Source organism: Pinus tabuliformis, chromosome X (genome assembly GCF_031772625.1).
Source record: "Pinus tabuliformis cultivar Carrire ecotype Pingquan chromosome X, CPIR1, whole genome shotgun sequence".
NCBI classification, from domain to species: domain Eukaryota; kingdom Viridiplantae; phylum Streptophyta; class Pinopsida; order Pinales; family Pinaceae; genus Pinus; species Pinus tabuliformis.
In genome coordinates this window covers 89,359,807-89,381,200 of record NC_142308.1, presented here as the reverse complement: position 1 = coordinate 89,381,200, position 21,394 = coordinate 89,359,807, and the positions used below count along the sequence as shown (strand labels likewise).

The following is a 21,394-nucleotide window of genomic DNA, read 5'->3' as shown; positions in this document are numbered from 1 at the left end:
CTGTGCTGAAAAGCACCTTCCTCTTTAATAGAGGGTTTCACCAAATGACTGTGCTGAAAAACACCTTCCTCATTAACAGAGGGATTACAAACAGACACTGCTTTACATGCAGTTTCAAAAACAAACAATCATTGCACTGCTGTGTGTGCAAACTCATTACATTGTTCTTTTATGCTGCTGCATATTCTCTTCTGCACTGTTGTGCCATCTTCTTTGTTGTGTCTATCCCACACTGCTGTGTCTACACTTGCACTGCTTGTGCACTTTTCAAAGACAAAATACTCTGTCTTTTCTGGAACAATTACACTGTCCCAACTTACAAATTTACACTGCTGTGTGTAAACATTTCTTACACTCACTGCTGTTGCATATATTGCATTTCAATTCAATGAACAACAAATTTATTACATTTACCTTTACTGTTGTAAGGAAAATTTCTTTTGCATGTGCTGCTGTTCAAAACTTCTTGCTGCTGCATTTTTCACATTTGCATTGCTGTGTGCTTCTCCTTCTTGCCATCATGCTGCTGTCCATAACTTCTTGTTGCTGCATTTTTCATATTCACTGCTGTCCATACCCATAACCATAGACTGTCATCCCTGGGTTTTTATTTGCTGCTGCGTTGCCTCTGCAATTTGCACTATGGCTGCCTTTTGTTTCATCATACTGCTGTGCCCATACTCTTGGCACTTCATTCTCCACACAAAAAAAATAACACAGGCTGCTGCCTTTTCTTTTTACACCCTTGCTTCACACAATCTTCATCTTCATTTTTTTTATAATGCACTGCTGTGCAATACCTTTCGATTTGCTGCTGCCACACACATTCTTATTTACCCATGTGCATTAAAAATCTGCTGTGTATTATACTCACTCTACTGTGAGTATGTTCTCTCATATTACATAGAAGGAAACTACCTTCCATTGCTATGCATTTCAATGCATGTGCACCACACAAAAATTTCAAACTGCTGTTCATTCTAATCCATGTGCTCCAAAAAACAATTTCCAAACTGCTGTCTTATGCTCTATCTTCCCACTGCTGTGAGGGTCTCCATGCTTTGCATTTTTCTCTTATCTCGCTGCTGCTCTTTACATTTCAGCACTGCCATCTTTTCTTCTTTATGCATTTCTGTGCATATTACATAAACACAAAGCAAAAACATTATTGATTTCATCACTGCTGCATATTACCTTTTAGAGGGATTAACAAAGATTTCATTTGCAACTGCTGCGCTGCAATACATCCTCCATCAACAAATGACTGTTAATACAGTTCAGCAACAAAAAGTTACAAGCTCCCCTTTAATGTATGCTTGTCTTCTTTTGGCAAGTTTTCTCAAAACAAATTTAGATCCACTGGGGAGTTCAGGGGGTTTTCAGATTGTATTACCTTCCTTCTCCATACTTGTGTAACTTTCTTCTTTTGCATGGGTCTAGCTTGTGTAAGAGCCCATGTCAAGTTACACTCACGTGCCATATGCCCAATGTTATGACACTTGAAACATTCAACATTTTTCATGAATGACATTTCATGATTTCTTCTAAAATTGTTTCTTGGAGGATGTCGAAGACCACAACATTTATCTCCATGAAATGCTCTACAGTCTTTTGCCATATGACCAAAGTTTGAGCAAGCACAACAATAACCATAAAATGAACTTTGGTACCTGGGAGATGGAGGTTTTCTTGATGTACTTCTGAATCCTTGCAGCCTTGAGATCCTTTGACGATCATCATTGCCTCTTGCCTCTTTGCCATCAGCTACATTTCTTCTTGGAGCTGATTTTCTACTTGGAGCAGGATCTCTTCTATTGCAGCCTTCATTTTTCTCCTTGCCTTTGCTGGAACTAGGAGCATCACCATCTCTTTCTGGCTTCTTCACATCTCCTTTGCTTAAAGCATCCTCATCCTTGTTTGAGGGTTCACCTACATACCCAAGTCCTGATTTATCAAATGGGGATCTGTGATAGCTAAGCATGTCATCCAATGCTTGAGAGCTCTTCATGATCTTGTTCATCCCTTCAACCTTCTTCCTGAGGAGGACAATCTCTTCTTCCAACTTTTCACATTCATTATTTTTCTTTGCTAGTTGTCCCTCAGTTTCTTCCTTGCTACGAGTAGCTTCAGCTGCTACTATTTTGAGGGAGATAATATCAGACTTCATTTTGGAGATTTTTGCTTGACTGCTCTCCATTTTCTTCTCAGCTTCTTGTGCTTGCTTCCTAGCTTCTTGTAGTTCGGACTTAAGGAAGGAGACTTCTACCTTGTACTGTCCAATCTCTTCTACAAGCTTATTCACTCTCATGTGCCTTTGTTCAAGTTGACTTGTCAAGGCATCTTCCTGCTTCTTTGCTTCATCCAGCTGATTTGTCATGGATATGACTTCTTCATGATGCTTCCTCTTGCATTGATCCAGGTCCTTCTTGAGCTTGGCAAGCTCATCATCCCTTTCCTTTACTTGAAGCTTGATGAGGTCAAGCTTTTCATTCTCAGCTTCTATGATGGGTTCTTCTTGACTCATTGTCATGGTCAGTGCTCCCTTTGCATGAAGGTCATGCAGTCTGTCCCATATATCCTTTGCTGATGTATATTTTCCTAGATTTTTCTTCACAGAATCAGGGAGACCATCCAAGATTAGTTTTGCTGCTTGTGCATCATACTCCATGGATTCTTTATCCATCTTGCTGTCATCAATCACTGACTCCCAGACTTCAATCCCCTCAGACATTAGGAAAGCCCTCATCATTATTTCCCATACATCAAAGTTTCCATCAAACATTGGGGTTTCAAATAGAATGTATTCAAATGGATTGCCTTCTAGTTTAGTAGAGGAGGGAGATACATTTTTAGCAGGTTTGGAGGCTTTCTTCTTTGACCTTGCCATCCTTATCTAGGCTTTAAATACTTGACTGTGTTTTCTTTTAAATCACTGACTGTTCCTTTAACAGTAACACAAAAACTTGAGAAATACCTGAATCCCTTTGGCTGAAACTTCACACTGCTGGAGAAGCTTTACTGCTGCTGCAACAAGAGTCTTTCCTTCAGCTTCTTTGTCACCACCAAAGATCCTGGACTAGCTCCGATACCACTGTTGGGTATTTTTAAATGGGAAAAATACCAAAACCAAACAAAAACTAACACCACAGAGCCAATGCTCTGTTTCCACTGTTCCAAGATCTTTGTGCAGGGAAGCCTTTAATAAAAAAATTGACTGAACAGAGTATTACACACCATAAAATCATTTCTATTCATTAAAACAAAAACACTGATACACATTCATCCTCTTTCACTCAGAGGGATTTACCAAAATTACTTTCACCCATCAAAAATAAAAACTCTGTCTTTTCTCTCCACCTGAGAGTTCACTGTGCTGGGTTTACTGCTGTAAAACCCCTTTTCACTTTACTGGTGTAAAACTATTTTTACACATACTGCTGTAAAAATATTTTACACATACTGCTGTAAAACAAACTTTTACATATGCAGTAAATTACATTCACAATTTCAAAGATAATTGTGCGTTCTTTTCTCCTGCATTTCAATGCATACCCAATACATTAAAAAAAATCTATGCACTACCGTGCAATGTCTTCACCTGCTTCATGTGCTGGTCTTCATTCTGAGCACTCCCTGCTCTTTCGCTGCTGCGCGTTACACCACTCTCATATGCAACAATAACCTTGCATAACATATATGCTCCACTTCTGCTCTTTTTCATGCACTGCTGTGCACACTATTCTTTTCGCTCCCCTAAGCTCTCATTTCACAATGGCCAACACTTAAAAACATTACAACCCACCGAGCTCTACCTTCATATGAATTTTACATTGCGTATATATCATGATATAATGACCATACCTGTCATTAATATCCACCATACCTTCGTGCATAAAAATTATTTACAACCGTGGGTTTTTCAATCATATATGGTCAACGCATATTACAAAAAAACATATGCATTTGTTTTAGTTTTTTTTAATGCATATCCAATGCATTTCCAAAAGGATAATACGTGAATATGACTTTTTATGCCCATACCTCTCATTGGTGTAAAAGTAATAAAAATAAATGTTCTGCCAACCATTTACGACCCGCAATAAATTCAATTTAATTCCTTTTTGCAGACAGGAGTGGCAGTCAACAGAGAAAGTCTTATACTCCACGCAGAAATAAATTCTTTTTGACGCAGGCGGGCAGCAGCTTTGGAGATCGACGGTGGAGGATGAATAGGCAGATCGGACGGCGGTAATAAATATCGGAAGGCATCATATGACTGACCAATACCTCCCGAGAAACTTACGTTGCGTTACGTCAGTGGTAAACCACGTGTCAGCTCCATATTTTCTCGGAGCTCCTTGCCGGATTATTCCTTCATCGGAAAGCTGGTCCGAGAAGTTCCAGGCGGGTAGCTTAACGTTTTCTGGCGATGTTGCCGCTGCGTTGAAATTACGATTTCAACACATGTGTTTCCTCATAAGAGGCCACAGGCTCAAAGCCAAGGGGTCTTAGAGTATGTATGGTCGACTTAGCAGTCAAATCGTTGCATGGAGGTGGGCCCCTTGTCCACAAGCAAGAGGTCTCATACACCAGTTTGGTGTCTCCTTGCCTGTGACCTTAAAATTCGATAATAATAATAATAATAATTTGATACCTCTTAGTGCTTGTTAGATGGATATATGTTAGTTAATTAAATTGATCAATTAAGAAAATATGAATTTAGTATTGATAAGCCATAGTATTGCAATAAAGCCTATTTATAAGTTAAAAATCTCCACTGAAAAATGAAAAATAAAAATAAATCTCTATAGTTTAATTTATATAATTAAGGTATTTTAATAATATAAATAAATATTTTCAATTATTTTAAAAAGTCAAAAGTGCATGATGCTTTTATTATTTAATGAGAATTTTTTAGTTTAAAATAAGAGAAAGTTAACTTTTAAACTCTTTTATTTATGTAGCTGTGATGTATCTGAAAACATCAAAACTCACAACTACTTAACAAATAAAACTAAAATGCAATCTAAGTCTTTCAGGCAAGTAAAATGATGACATGCCTTCCAAATAAAATTAGGCGCAGCACATTTATTGTCAATTCCACTTTGTAAAAGTCATAAATTAAAAAAAAATATTATTATTTTCAACCTACGCCGTTTATTGCTCGAGGACGTCTTCATAATGCTCAGAGCGATTACAAATTAAAGAGTTTAGGCAAATTAAAAATCGAAGACTTCCACTTTCAGATTAAGGACACCGTGCTGGTCGGATAACTAAACACACTAAACTATTCGGCAGACAACGGCCGGTTCACAGGTTGGCTAGTTAGGCTTCCTGCAATTCTTTCGGATCTCTCCGGTGCTGCCCGTCAGAGGTTTGATATTCCCCATCTTTACTATGGCGGCAGCAAGGTCGGAGAAAAAATTGTTCACGTTGGTGCTGTACAAAGTCACCTCTGAATCAGTGGAGCCTCCGTTGAAGATTTCCTGATCGGAGTGGAGAAGCCCTTTCTTGATTTTCAAATTGTTGTAGTAGTTATTGTCAAAGGTGGTGGGAGTCACATAATCCAGTGGCGACAGCTTGCTGTCTCCAGAGCCGTTGGTAGGAGGACACTTTGAACGTAATGAAATAGAGTACGTAGTGTCTATATTGGTGTCGTTGTAAATATGCCCTCTGAAACTCACGCACCGAGCTTGCCCGATAGTATGAGCACCTGCGGATTGAATATATCATATCATATTGATGGCTACTTTTTTATTAAGTGGTCTTTTTTATTAAGTGGTTTATTTTCGGAACCACAATTATGGAATTTTATTTCAAAGAAATACGGAACTCAACTAACATTTTTATCTGAATTACTGATTCACTAAATATTTAACAATCAACCAAAGGACGGCCTCAATTATTTAACGGCACCCTAATTATAATTTTATGATAATTAATGCATTATACTATTATAGTACAAAAAAATAATATTATCTCGATTACTGATTAGCGGAATATTTAGCAATCAACAGGACGTGGTAAATTATTTAACAGCACCCATATACTTCAGATTACCAAATATTAGAAACACTCACCAAAAATATATAAAATATTACAATTTTATGATAATTAATGCATTATACTATTATGGTATGAAAAAATAATATTATCTAGATGGCTGATTCGCCTAATATTTAACAATCAACAAGACCGTCGTCAATTATTTAACTGTACCCATATCTTTGTGATTGCCAAATATTAAAAACACTCCCCAAAAATATATATTTTCTCCTAATTACAATTTTATTTATGATAATTAATGCATTATACTATTATTGTATGGAAAAAAATAATATTACCAGCAAGTGTAACCATTTCCGTTGTGGATAGCCCCTGCGCTCTGAATAGTGAGATGATGGTGCTTAGATTGGAAGTGGGGGGCGGAATGTTAGCGTTTGCGGCGCTTAAGTTTGCTGTTCTCGAGTCTCGCCTCCCCAGCATCACCGTCCATGAAGGCCCACCCAACTGGTAATTAACAATTTTATATAACATATTCATTATTACTTGATATAATCAGGAGCGGTTCAGTTCCAAGAAATTATTCAAAACAAGAACGACAACACCATAGCTTATTTCAACATATTCTCAGGAGGGTTTCAGTTCTAAGAAATCCTTCAAAACAGAACGACAACAACAGAGCTTACTTCCACAACAGAATCGCGTGCAGCAATAGCAAGAAACGACTCCGCTGCAAGCATTCTCGACCTGGGTTTTTATGTTATCTATCACTTCGAAACCTCTCGCCGAATTGTTATTGGGAATGGCTGTCTTCTCGCCGGTTAGAGTGGAGGAGTCGTCCAACAGCACCGACCCATCGCAGCCCTGCAATAAAGAAAACCTTCAAAAATTGTGTAACCAGAATAACTAAATGCATCCGTATTTTTTTGTTTAATACCCATGGGATCCGACCTATCATAAGGAATGTTAAAGAGTAGTGACTACCCACACCCTGAATCCAAGATTCTATGAACTAAATAAATACATGAATTGGAATACTCCAAGTTGGCTAAATAATCATCAGTTTATGTAGATAACTAATTGTAGGAAATATAATGTAAAAATTAGCAAAGTCATTCTTTTAATTTCGTATTTTTCTAAGAATTAAAAATTAAATAAGGTTGTCCAAATTGTAAAGTTTATTTATAGTTTTATTTATTTAATTAGTTTTATTGAATATAGATGTAATGAAGATAATTAATTATAGGAAATATAATGTAAAAATTAGGAAATCATTCTTTTAATTTCTGTATTTTTCTAAGAATTAAAAATTAAATAAGGTTGTCCAAATTGTAAAGTTTATTTATAGTTATATTTATTTAATTAGTTTTATTGAATATAGATGTAATGGGCTGGTGAGAAAATATAATTAGTTTTATTGAATATAGATGTAATGGGTTGGTGAGATAGTGATTTTTTTGGAGGCTATTTAAAACATGTTGAACATAAGTGTAGTAGATTGGTGAAATATATATATTTTTTGTTATATATATATATATATATATATTATCTAATTCAAAATTTAAAATTTAATTAAAAAGAGTCAAAATTATATATATATATATAAATAATTGAGTTATAGAAATTACATAATTTAAAATAAAATTAAAAAAAAAAACAAAAACTTTAAAGAGTTAAAATATATCGTCACTTTGATATGAGTAAGTTTTTAAAAATTTAAAAATTTAAAAATTCCTGTATATTTACAAGGTTACTGAAAATACAATTTGATATGAGTTAGTTTTAAAAATTCGATGTAGGTTTATAAGGTATTTTTTTTAATTTTTAATACATATAAAGTGTTTTTTTTTAATTTTTAATAGGAGTACACCTTCATTTAGTTGTTATAAATTTTGATTATTTTTAAATATGTTTTTGATTATTTTTGTTTAAAATTAACGAGATTGCTAAAATAGTATGTATTGGATAAGTAAATTTACATCATTAAAATACTCCATAATTTTTTAAATTAATAAATTTATTTACATGTTTATAAATTTAATTTAGATAAAAAAAATTACATATTAAAAGAAAATTGAAAAAAAACTAATAAAATAAAATAAAATTGATTACAATAATAACTTTGAAGTTAAATATTAAACAATTTCATTAATATTTTAATTTTTTATTAATGGCAAATTTCAACATTCAATGCAACAAAATCAATGAGTATTACTAAATATGCTTTTCACTAAATATACTATTCTATATTCATAAACTTATTTAAACCATTATTCTTAGTAGAGTTGTCTTTGGTAAATTCTTATTTTCAGTAGAGTTGTTTTTGTTAAAAAAATTTGGAAGTTTTTCTGTAGATTATTTTTCTCTAATTTCTCTAAAATCTTGCAAGAATTTATTGAAATCACAAAATTGATGGGTAACCCCTGCACTCAAAGTGCTCTAAAAATTTCTCAAAGTGCTGAATTCATGTATAAAGTAAAAAAAAAACAGTTTAAATAACGCAAATCAAAATTTAACCTCAAATTTTTCTACCAGATTCGGACACAAAAAAATCTAATAAAATTAAAGAATACTGTTATTAATCACGTTGAATGATAAAACTGAATTCTTTCACTCACATTAACGAAGCAGTCGTGGAAGTGGAGGCGGAGAAGCGATGCCCCCATACGTTTTTCCTGAGCCACTGCTTGCTTCACTGCGGCTTGCACTATCGACAGAACCGCCGGGCAAGAATTGTTATAAAACGTTGAGCTCAGTTGACCATGCACGCTGTTAGTAATCGAACACATAAACATCATTACAGCAATGCATGAAAGGAGGCTTTTCATCAAAACAGCCATTGTTCGTTATGGAAAAGCGCTTCAAACTAAACTAATTTGCTTAGCAATTTGCAGGGTTGTTCTGGGAGATCTATGATTACCAATTTATAACAGCATATAAAAGTCTTAGGGGTCGTTCATTGATTTGCTGTAGATGCCTTCTCCCTAAAGGTGATAAACGAGTGGTCCTGCACATGCTTCTCCCTAAAGGTCATAAAGGAGTGGTCCTGTGCGTAGTTCTCAAGTTCCTGCATGGCCCGCCCCGAGACAGGGAAAGAAGCGTGTTATGAGGATTGTTTTTTTCCTCTATGGTGTTTCTATATTAACATTAATCTAATATTAGATGGAAAAATGATTGATTAAGATTTCACTGTACTCAGTCTCAATCTTAGTTTGCAAGCACCGCATAACTTTATAAGAAACCCAATGCAAACCAACTAATATATCGCTCATGAACAAATTTTTTTTGCATTACCAAAACTTATATAGATCGCGGATTTCCAGAATATCTTAGAATCTGACCTCTTACCTAATAGTTAAATTCTGGTATATTCTTAAAATTTGCACATTTTCCACGAGTTCTCGACCGTCATTCAGCATTTATGTGGTTTCCTTAATGCCATAACCAAATCTTTTGCTGATGATATAAATTTCCATATTGATCCATTATTGTAAAGTTGCAGAGTCGTCCTCAACCCATAAGAAAATAAAACAAACGTTCAATCTAAACCTACAGATCCAATAAATTCCTGTTTCTGGTCAGCTGTCGAATGTGGATATGAACCAAAAGCTGCAATAAAGGTTTGTTTATGGTCACTTGTCAACTCACGGTTATACCGTGAAGTAACTATAATACTTTCAGCATTATTTTATGATGTTAGGAGGAGGATGAATTATTACATGCGAATAAAGCGCAGGGAATTGAATTACGAAGCAACCATCCACCAAATAGAATATATGTATGGTTTTTCCTGTGCAAACCATCCACGAAATATAATATATGTATGGTTTTCCCTGTGCAAATGGAGGTGTAAAGTAACCAAAATTGAATGTAGATTTTATATTTAATTTTGTTTATGGCCAGTTGTCAATTCACAGTTATATTTGCGAATTAGGTCTTAAACTACTTTATGCAATTATTTATGGTGTCGTGAGCTTAAGACGTTTACAACTTTATTCAAATAAATAAAAGGGAATTGCTTTATTCACGAATGATTAATAGATTGGTTTTCCTCAATGTAATCCGTTATTGTCATTAATAAGTTCATCGAGGTATTTTTGCATTGTTATTTCATTTTTTAATTATTATTAAATAGAATATAAATCTTATTTTATGGACCATAATGATGGATGGATTTAAATTTTTGTTGTGGTTTATTTTATGAAATTTAAATTTATTTAAACATAGAGTTAAGATCATACTTTTAATTTTAATTTAATAAATTAGTTTTACTTAAAAAAAATTATTTGTAAGTTATTTCATGAAGGGTTTGAATGTGATGAAGGGGGCTATTAATGGTATGTTTTAACTAATCGTTTTTTCAATATCAAAAATTATTAATGGTATGTTTTAACAAACCGTTTTTTCAATATCAAAAATTATTTGTAAGTTGTTTCATATGAGGGTTTGAATGTGATGAAGATGGGGTTATTAATGGTTATGCTTTAACGAATCGTCTTTTCAATATAAAAAACGAATAGGAGAGTCTGCACCTTACAACAATGAAAAAATAGCCAAATAGAACGGAACTGGATAGCAACAACCATGAAATGAATAATGATTCCAGTGAGAAGTAAGGAGGGAAAAACCTTAGCCTATCTCTTCTTATTGGAGCAAGAGTGCCCTTCTTCAAAGTTTACACCATGAGTTTTTAAGAGTAATTCCAGCTATCAAATTCACCCATGAAATAGAGAAAAATGAGGCAAAATCTCCATTTGAACTCGCCCTTCTTCCAATCCTCCCAAAGATATTCTACTAAGTGCTTGGAGGGGAATTCCCTATCTTCCAACCATGCCTTTGACAAGTTCTATATTAGAACCTCTGAACCTATGAAGGAGGAGCAAGTTTCCTTTTGTGGTTGCATTTTATAAATCATAGCATTATTTATTTTTTCACATGGGTTGTATTGTTTCTATTTTTAATTGGGATTGCCTCCTTAGCATATGGATCAAGTTGTTAAAGACATATTATTCTTCACACTTTGTTTGTAATTTTTGTCATGGATTTTATTTTTGGTATATCTATTTTCACTTTGAGTAGTGACCCTTTTTGCGAATATTCTTCTTAGAATGTTACTAGGGTTTACCTTTAGGACTAGCCTTGCTTTATAGAGCTTGAAGCTAGCCACATTGGAGTGTTTCTCTCATGGCTATTTAGCATTATCATCATCTTCAACTATATCTCCATACTTTTGCCATCATCAACAACCACCTAGTTCAACATTGTGAGGGATGATGTGCCATGCTTCCTTGGGTGATTCTTTATGCTTCACCATTTTGTTAGTCATCAACTATTTTTTAAGAATGAGCCTCTTGTTTGGGCATTAATTTCTATTTTGACTTATTGGTTGAAGCTAGTAGTGACCCATGATGGATTGGCATCCATAATGACACTCATTTAATGATGTTTTTGTTAATTCTACAGGAATAATGATTAACATTTTTGATTCAAGACTCACTTCAAAGGATTTTTCTCTATGCTTAAGAAGTTTGAAATCTTTTCTTTGTATTTTTGCATAAACCTTTGGTGGTATTTAGATTTGATCTAGAGGTTAGTGGACTATTTTCACATATTAAAATTTCTTAATTTTAGATGAATAATGGTACTTTTAATTAGCATCCTAAAAGTCTATATAATATAGATATTAGATAAGCTAGAAAATTTCAATTTAGGTAGAGCATCATTTAAAACATGGTTTGGAATCTTATGAAAAATGTTTTCTCATTAAAATTTTGGTCACAACAAAAAGTAACTTCTTTTACCTCTAGAATAGACCTCTTATAGGATTTTTGGGATTATGAATTCAATGAAACTATCATAATCCAATTTCAAGGCGCACAAGTTTGAAAGTGGGCAGTTAACGTCTCTTTACTAGCGAGATAGTTGGTACTTCACAAGCTATAAAAGAGACAAAATTTTCTTTGAAGCTAAGCTTTGAACCATTTGTTTGAAATCATCTTCTCTCTTTTACAAACCATAAAAATCATTCACCAATAGGAGATCATAGGCAAGAATTATAATTTTGCAAAGTTCATTGAGTGGAGGTATGACTCATGCTTCAATTTAACTGATTTCTTTTAATCATCCACATAAATAAAATTTGATAATTTTTTTGGATTAGGGCTATTTGTTTCAACTTTCAAATATTGTTTTCAGAGCACGTTTCAAAAGTAATGTCCATTTTAACCATGGGGTGCGTGTAAGCTAATGGTGGTTTCTCATGAAACATTAATGACAATATAAACATGGAAAATGAACAATCTATTAACTTCGAGGGATGATTCTATTATATTTTGATCACAATAATACAAGAATTTAGCTATGAAAAATAAGAAACACTAAGAATTGAAAGCTTGAAACAAAAGAGAAAGAAGAGAGAATAAGAGACCACTATTTAGACCAAAGAGGCAAAGAGACCAATTCAATTTAAGTAGTCAAGAGACCAATGAAATTTCTTGTATTTCATTTAATGCCATGAGTACATATTTATAACACTCACTTGGAGAGAGGAACGATGGGAACTAGGTTTTCTTATTTATTGCATGTACATGTAAACCAAAAATAAACTCCCATTGTAGTTTAGTTAAGTAGCCCAAGAATGGAGTTAGCTAGCCAAAAATTTAGTAGTGCCATAAACATAGTTAAGTATGCTGAAATAGAGTGAGAACTAAAGTAAACATATAACAAGGCAAGTGAAGTGTTCTTTCCATCCTAGAAAGTAAGGTATAACCCCTCCTCAAAAGCACACTTATTCCTATAAAATAGGAATTTAATTAATATAAAAGTGAAATCTATCAATGATGGTTTACGAGACCATGGTTGTAAAAGACCCAGTTGACCCTAAGAATATGAAAGGTGTTTATGTAATCCCTTGTTCATGCGAGACACCCTATGCTGGTGAAAATGACTGCTTAATAAATCAGAGGATTTAGGAGCTTGCGACATACATCAAACATGGGAGGACCCGCTCCTTAGCATTAGCAGAACATGTGGAAAATACCAAACACCACATCTACATGGAAGACGCCCGAGTCATTGCTAAGATAGATCATATCCATCACCGTAAGTTTATGGAATCTATAGAGATTGAAAGGAGGCCAAGCAATCTGAATAAAGATTATGGATGAAAAATTAATAGTTATTGGATTCTTAAGTTTTTATTTATTTCATATATATATTTTCTTAATTCTTATTATTTATTTGTATTTCTATCTTGACTACTAATAAATGATTAATTACTTTATTTTATTCATTATTGGTTTATTTATTTAGTTATTTATTTAATTTAATTAATTATTATTATTATTATTATTTTTATATTTATAAGTTTGACCATTTATTACTTTTATTTATTTTTAAATGTTTAGAATTAATTGTTTCGATTATTTAAGTTTGACTGAAATATTATTTTTATTTTAGTGTTTTGATTATTTAGGTTTGACCCAAATATTATTTTTATTTTGATTTTTAGATATTCATTTCATTAAAATTTTCCTTTTGATTAATTATTTTCAATATTAACATCTATATTCTAACACTTATAGATGGTTCAAAACATATTGAAAAACTATGATGATGTGATTCTTACTGAAAGTTTTCTTACTTTTCAAGACCATGGCTTTTGTAAGTTTTAAACCTTTTGTGGTAATGCAATGCACACATATATTCTTAATAATAAAAAAAGTAAATGATGACAAATGCACATATTACATAAAGATTTACCCTAGAAACCCAAACCTACAAAACCAACAAATTATTTGGAGTAACATGTTGAGAAATGGAAATAAGAAATTCCAGTTTAATTTGTCCTTGAATTAAAATGAGAATTAAAATAGAATTCTATTCTCATAGAAACTTGTAAATAGTTAATTAAGTTTAATTAACTTAATTAGCTTAGGAATTTAGAGTTGGAAGTCTTTCTGTAGTCATGCATATGTTCTCCCTAAATTTTAGGGGTCCAGTATGAGTTTAATTGTGAGTTGTAATTAGATCACTCAATTTACTGAGTTATGTTAAGTTAAATTAGTTCCAAACTGTTTGAGGAACTAATAGAGAGTTAACAGTCAGTTGGTGCACTAGTGCATCCACAAGTGTCACTCTAGTTAATTGAAGATTCCCTCATCAGAAACTCATGCATGTCAATTATGAGAAAGACCCAGTTGAGACTAGAGTGCATGGAAAATGTACTTGTGTGATTTACTAAGTTGTAAACATCATGCATCCAATCAGATAAGGACCTATGTTTTGATTGCGCAGTTTTAGAAGCATGAATTCCCTTTAAATACAGGCTATTCATCCTAGGAATTATGAAAGAGATTAGGGGCTTGGAGAGCTACAGAATTGGCTAAGTGTTGGCAAAGAGCTATCTTGTGAGTTGAGAGAGTTGAGCATACTTGTGCGGAATTGTTCTAGTGAGAACAAGCTTTGTATCTTCACTCATATTTTTGATATATGCAGTACAGATAACAAGGTTTTGAGTAGTGGCTTTCCCCAGATACATCTTATCTTATGTGCCATTGATTTATCTTCTTCTTTTTCATATTGTTTTCATCAATCTATTGGCTTCCATTGGTTGAAAGTAGAAGTAGATTCTTGTCCTGTGCTTTAGTAAATTGCATGAGCTTGTGAATCTACAGGAAATTCTACATAACATTTCTAATTTTGTCATGAATCAATTGTATTATTTACAATAATATATAGAACCGACCTCTAAAACCACTAATCCATTGAGTAGGATTAGATTACAATGTTAATTCCTTAATTGGAATTAGAAAACCATGGGATGGAACACCATCACCATAAAAACTGGCAAAACAAAAAATCGTGTGTCTAAATCTGTGCAAAAAATATAACACATACCCAATGGGTTTTGGAAACCCATGGTATTATACATTATGCATATGAGGGAAATTTTATAGCACTTTAAACTTAAAAAATAGAACTAGTTTCCAAAACAAGACTAAAGTCTCAAGGAGATAAAGTTTAGAATAATAATATTGAAATCCAAGAATACAACTGGAGTCTCTATGGGGAGTGCATACTTATATAGGAGTAAAATATATCCAATCAAGTGTGCTATAGATTCCATGTAACTACCATGTTATTGCCTAGTCATTGCCGTTTTTCATCCTTCATGGAAACACCTACTAAAAGTGACCATACTATGAATATGTCATCTTCTAAAAATAGACATGCTATAAATAACAATTCTCCTAAATAATGGAAAAATGTAGGAATAATGGCATGCTATTTTTCATGTAAAATATAATGCATATGTTTCCATTAGTACAAGTGTTGAGTATCTTAATGATGGATTTTCCTTAAACAAATTTGTAAAATTGTGGAGAACACATTATTCTAGTGTAAGGCTATTTTTTATAAATTTATAATGTTCATTTTATGTATATTTTAAAATTATGAAAATTATTATATCCTTGAAATTATTATTATTTTAAGGCTCATGTTAGTGCATGGTATGAGTACCTTAATATTATTAAACAAATTTTTTTTAGACTGTAGACTTTAGGTTATACTAGTGTGGCATATAACTTATTTTAGAGATGGTTAAGGAGGTACAAGGTTATAATAGGAAGCACATATGTATGTATTTTAAGATTCTAATATAAGTCGATACAACATATATTGTAAATAGTTTAAACAATATCATTTCTTAAATAATTATATACTTGGAATTTTCGTAGTCACTTTTATTTGTCTATAATTTTACTACTGATGGATTTGTGTAGCATATACAAAAATAACATAAAAAATAGAGTTATTGAGAGGTATTTAGAAAAATGGACGTTTTAATGTATTTGTAGCCAAAACCATCACTTTTATCACCCTAAACCTAAGCCAAGATAAACAAATCAATAACCATATATGCTAATAGAACACATACATGTTTTAGAGTGCGTGCAGATTCTAGGAACACATCCATGCTTTTTCACTAAGCATTCACATGGTAGGTTTACAATAATGTGCCAAAGAAAGCTTATATGCATCTATGCAATCAAAAATAGGTTTACCCACTAGAAATGACCTTGCCTCTATGCTAATCACCTTCATGCTAGGAAGATACTCCCCCTTGGGACTTCCCACCTCTTTCCATAGAAGTAAAGACAATACGAGAGAAAATAATTATAGCAACAATAACATATAAAATACACAAATTTTATCTTGGAAAACACAAATTGAGAAAAACCAACTAATAGATCTATTATTATTATATGGCTTAAACTATGCCTTGAATTAAAAGCAGCCAAGTTGGCCAACATCTTGGCTCAACCATTAAAATTTGACACATTACAATGGAGAATACCTAATCCATTTAAAGGATTCATTACATTTAATCCATAGGCTCTAATACCATGGGCTCCCAAAAACATGTGCCCAAAGTCACCAATGTGGAACTAGCAACTTTTGACTCTTTCACTGAGTCAAGTTTACCTTAACATCACCCCTTTAAACTCGACTGGGGAATTTGCATGCTCTCTTCCCACCTTGGTCAACTCCAAGAATTTATCGGTAGAGGTACACATGCCTAACCAATTCTTACGACCATATATCCATATACATGTAATTTAAACTAATTCCATATCCAAAGTAATTTATTTTTTTATTTTTTATTTTTTATTGTTGTCCTGAACTTATGCTACCATTGTCTCAAGTTTGCACACCTTCTCACACCAAGTGTTCTCCTCACCAAATCCCGCTTCTATGGATGCATATCACTCTGCTAGACCTCTATTTGTTCTTAATATGATTATGTCACAATCTCTATGTATACTCTCTCATCCACATGAAACTCACAATTAATCCACGTATGCTAGTCATTTTTTCACTCCATGATCAACTCCACATTGGATTATTTCTTGGGGCTTCTCTATCAAATTTGATCTCAATGTTATCATTTTCAACCACCATATCCTTCCCTAGGTCATGATCCCTTGGCTTAGATACCACTATAAAAAATAAAGATAATGCAAGAGAAATAAACAAACACAAGATAAACACATAAACATGTTTTTTACCTTGAAAACCCTTATGGGAAAACTAACTTGGACTGATAGATCTATATTCTTGGTCCAAAATCCAATTGAACCCTTTTCTTAAATAAAACACATTATAATGGATAATCCCAAGGCCTTTTAAATGCAACATTACAGGTAAACGATGGTCTCTAATACCATGGGCCACCAAAACCATGTTCCTGAAACCACCATTGTGGACCTAACAACTTTGAATGTTTCATTGAATCAAGTTTACCATGACATATATACCTTAATTACCTTCACGTTAGGGCCATAGTCCCCCTTGGGACCTCACCACTTATACCCTTGGAAACATTTCCCTATGATCTTATTCCTTCCCTATCCCCTATACCTTAGAGCCTTATTCGTACCTCTATGAACCTTTGCACCATTTACCCCTATGTTTGGGCCCCTTTATGATAGTTTGCATAGCTTGGATAGGTGTTCTAGTCTTATATTGTGTCTATGAGGCTAGGGAACATATTTTCCCCAATACCCAGAAAAGGTTTTGTGAGAAAATACCTTGATTGGATTTAATTAAGCAGTTAATTAATTTTCCCAAGTTTAACTTAGGGAAATCAATTAATTAATCAATATTAATTAGGGAAAATCGATTTTCCTCTAGAGAATTCTGGAAAAATCATGAGAAGAGATGAAGATGATCATAGCCATCGATTGTGATTAGATCATGGTTGTTGATTCATCAATCAGAGATTATAAGAGGAAATTGAAGGGCATTTGGAGAACACTTAGAGACATAGAATTGTAGTGAGAGCAAGGGCGCAAAGGCAGTGAAAGGACACCAGTAATAGGGGTTTTCATCTAGAAAAATTGAGGAAATATTTCCAGAGGAATTCTTCATGACATTCCAACATTTTGAGAGAATGGAATAGAGGCCACATTAGTTAGTGAAAGTTAGCTAGTGTGCATATTTGGGTAGCAGTTCAATTTCTAGTTTCCAAATATAATTACCAGAGGAAGTATGAGTTTCTCATTCGAGTTGTAGGTAGAAGAACATGTTGAAAGAATAATTTTCTGACATTGCACAAGTGCTAGAGAGGGCCATAAGAATTTCCATAGTTTCTAGTGAGAATTGCAGGCAAGAGGTCATGATATTTTGTAGAAGGGACCTTTGTGTTTCCAGATCAAATTTTCCAGTGGAGAAAATTATTGATCTTTTCCAGTGTGAGGAAAATAGTTGATGTACTCTTTAATTTTCTAAAGAATTAATAATAAAACCCTCATATGTAGAACTAGTTTTCCCTTTGGGGATTTTCCAGGAACATATTTCCAAAAATATTGGTGTTCATCATGCGTGTGTGTGCATAGTTTCCTTAGTTCACATGATTATATATTTTTCAATGAAGTTGCAGTTGTGTTCTATTTAGTATTTTCCGTAAGTATTTTATGGAAGACAAATGATCAATTGATAAGAGAATAATAATCAGCTAACTGCAACAATCTTAAAAATTTCATATGATATCAAAGCAACTTTGAGGAAAAAAGGAGGATCTATACAAGCACATGAATAAAAAAGTCAAGGGTTTTAACCCAATTCAAATTTTTTAGTTATTTCTCCAATTTATTTGAGTTTTCTACATTTCGTAGATTTCTAGAGATGGCCACAACAAGATTGAGAGATTAGGACAAGTTGGATGGAGCCTCCAATTTTAGCGTGTGGAAAGCCAAAATTTCATTCTTATTAGATGAGTTTGGGTTGAAGGTGTATGTGGAGAATGTGATTTCCATACCAACAAATCCACAATAGCTAGAAACCTACAGGAAAGAAAATGCCAAAACAAAGAGGATTATCCTTGATGGACCATATTGTTCCACATATCGTTGATATGGAATCAACAAAGTAGATGTGGGATGCCATAGTAAACCTGTACCAGAAAACTTCAGAGAATAGGAAGATGATTCTCAAAGAGAAGCTGAGGACCATCAAGTAGCAGAAAGGAGAAGATGTCACTTCCTGCCTCACTAGAGTTCGACTTTCCAAACATGGGTTAACTGTAGTAAGAGACAAGCCTAGTGATGATGAGCTAGTGTGCATAACACTAAATGGGTTTTCCAAGGAATGGAGTATGTTTGTCCAAGTGATTTATGGGTGAGATACACTTTCAGGATGAGATCTCCTATGAAGTCACTTCACTTAGGAGGAGCTTAGGCTCAACTTGGTCAATGGAACCAATAGTAGTGACAAGGCACCAAAGGTGGTGGCGTAGGATAATGTCACCCTAACAAGAAAGGGAAAGGCAAAGAAGGGGTCCAACAAAGGATCTGACTCCAAAGGAGAGAAGAAGAAGAAGAACCTATTTAATGTTAAGTGTTATGGCTATCATGAATTTGGACACTATGTCAATGATTGTCTTCACAAGAAGAAGGGAAAGAAGTAAGTAACATATTCAACAGATGCATATGAGCTCTCTCGCAAGATGGAACAAGAATTCACATTGATAACTTGCATGTCTAGCTCAACTTTATAGGGTGCTTTCTGTATAGACAACGGAGCACCATTTTGTATGACATGAGTTAGAAATTAATTATCTAGTCATAGGGAGGAGGACGTTCCAGATTCAGATGGGGAATAAGCTCAAGTGAGACCTAGCTAGAGGGACTATTATTTCAAAGGAAGAATGGAAAAGAAATTCCTATTCATGATGTGTTGCACATGCCACACTTTGGGATGAATTTTATCTCCATATCAGCTCATTAGGAATTTTTTTATGATGTTATATTTAGAGGGTTTCAAGTGTTGTTGAAGCACAAAGATTGAGTTCACCTATAACACTCAGAGTGAGGAGATTCTGGTTGTATAAGCTACAAATGGACACTCCTAAGGAAATAGTTAGCAACAATAATATGATATATTAGGGGGAGATATGGCATAGGAGGATGGGACATATTCATCATGGAACACTTAGATTTCTTTGTGATATGGTGACAAGTGTTCCAGAGGTGAGCACAAAGCACGATGATGTGTGGAGAGGATGTGTTTTGGGGAAGTTTGTGAAAGCAACTTTTCCAAGGAGTGACAATAGATTGTAGGGGATACTTGACTTAGTGCATTCATATATATGTAGGTTGATGTCGATGAAATATCTTAGGCAATATGATTATTTCATTACTTTTATCGATGATTTCTCCAGGAAGACATGAATCTATTTCTTGAAGACCAAGGATGAGGTCGTCAGTCGCTTTTAGGAGTTTAAGGCTTTAGTGGAGAATACAAAAGGCATAAATATCCAGACTCTTCAGTCAGAAAATGAAGATGAGTACACTAACAAAGAGTTCTAGGAGTTTTTTACCAGGGCAAGGATCAAGAGAGAGTGGATGATTCCTTACAACCCATAGAATGGGGTTGCTGAGAGGAAGAACTAGTCTATTTCAAAGGTAGCGCATGAAACACTGTATGACCAGGATATCCCATGCTATTTTATGGGTAGAGGCATGCAGTATGGTGCTTTATATTCATAACAGGGTCCCACGTAGAGCACTTGGAAATATGACACTCGAGGAGGTATTCAATAGGAAGAGCCAGATGTCAGTCATATTAGGATATTTGGCTACCTAGAATATTATCACATTTTAGGAGAGATGATGAGCTCTAGAAATGAGTAATTATATGGGCTCATTTAGCCTCCTAACTTAGCTTAATCCACCATTCTCATTATTTTATTGCATGTTTTTTATTATATTTATGCTAATAGAGTGAATTGGGTTAGTCATTATGCCAAAAAGTCTAATGTGTGCTTTATGCAGATTTTTGGTCAATTTTGAGACAAAATCAAAGGTTTAATGAGCAATTGGCAGCCAAATTTGAGGAAGAACAAGGGAGAGGATTTGTAGGAGGGTGTCCCCTTCATTTATGAACCCTTACCTCCAATTCTCCATCAGAAACTCGGAACAAAAAGGTCCACTTTCCAAGGGGCAGCCGAGAAAGTAAAGAAGGACTACTATTTATCTCTAGTTCTGGGAAGCCAAGCTTCTTGATTTTAGGAGGGCTGTTGGGGGACTCCATTTATATAAATAGGGGGGCTTAGGGCATTAGTTTTTTTAGTTGGATTTTAGCTAGTTCTTAGTAGATTTTCGCACTTTTGTGCAGCACATTGTTCAACTTATTTTCGAGTTCTTTTTGAGAACAATTTATGTGATGTAACTGTTATTTTTTGATAAATGGAGATGAAACAGTTTCTGAGCCAGCATTGATCTCTTTTAGAGGGCTGAAGCTCTTGGGTTAGGACCCAACCCAAGTTTCCCAGCTCCTCCTTTGTGTATTTATATGTTCTTTCTTCCATTCATGAGTTAATTTCTGT

At 33.9% G+C, this 21,394-nt stretch overlaps 1 pseudogene; it reads right to left on the bottom strand.

Annotated features, from left to right (window-relative positions):
- Positions 1-5,321: 5,321 nt before the first annotated feature.
- Positions 5,322-8,843, bottom strand: LOC149138534 (peroxidase P7-like; annotated as a pseudogene).
- Positions 8,844-21,394: the final 12,551 nt, after the last annotated feature.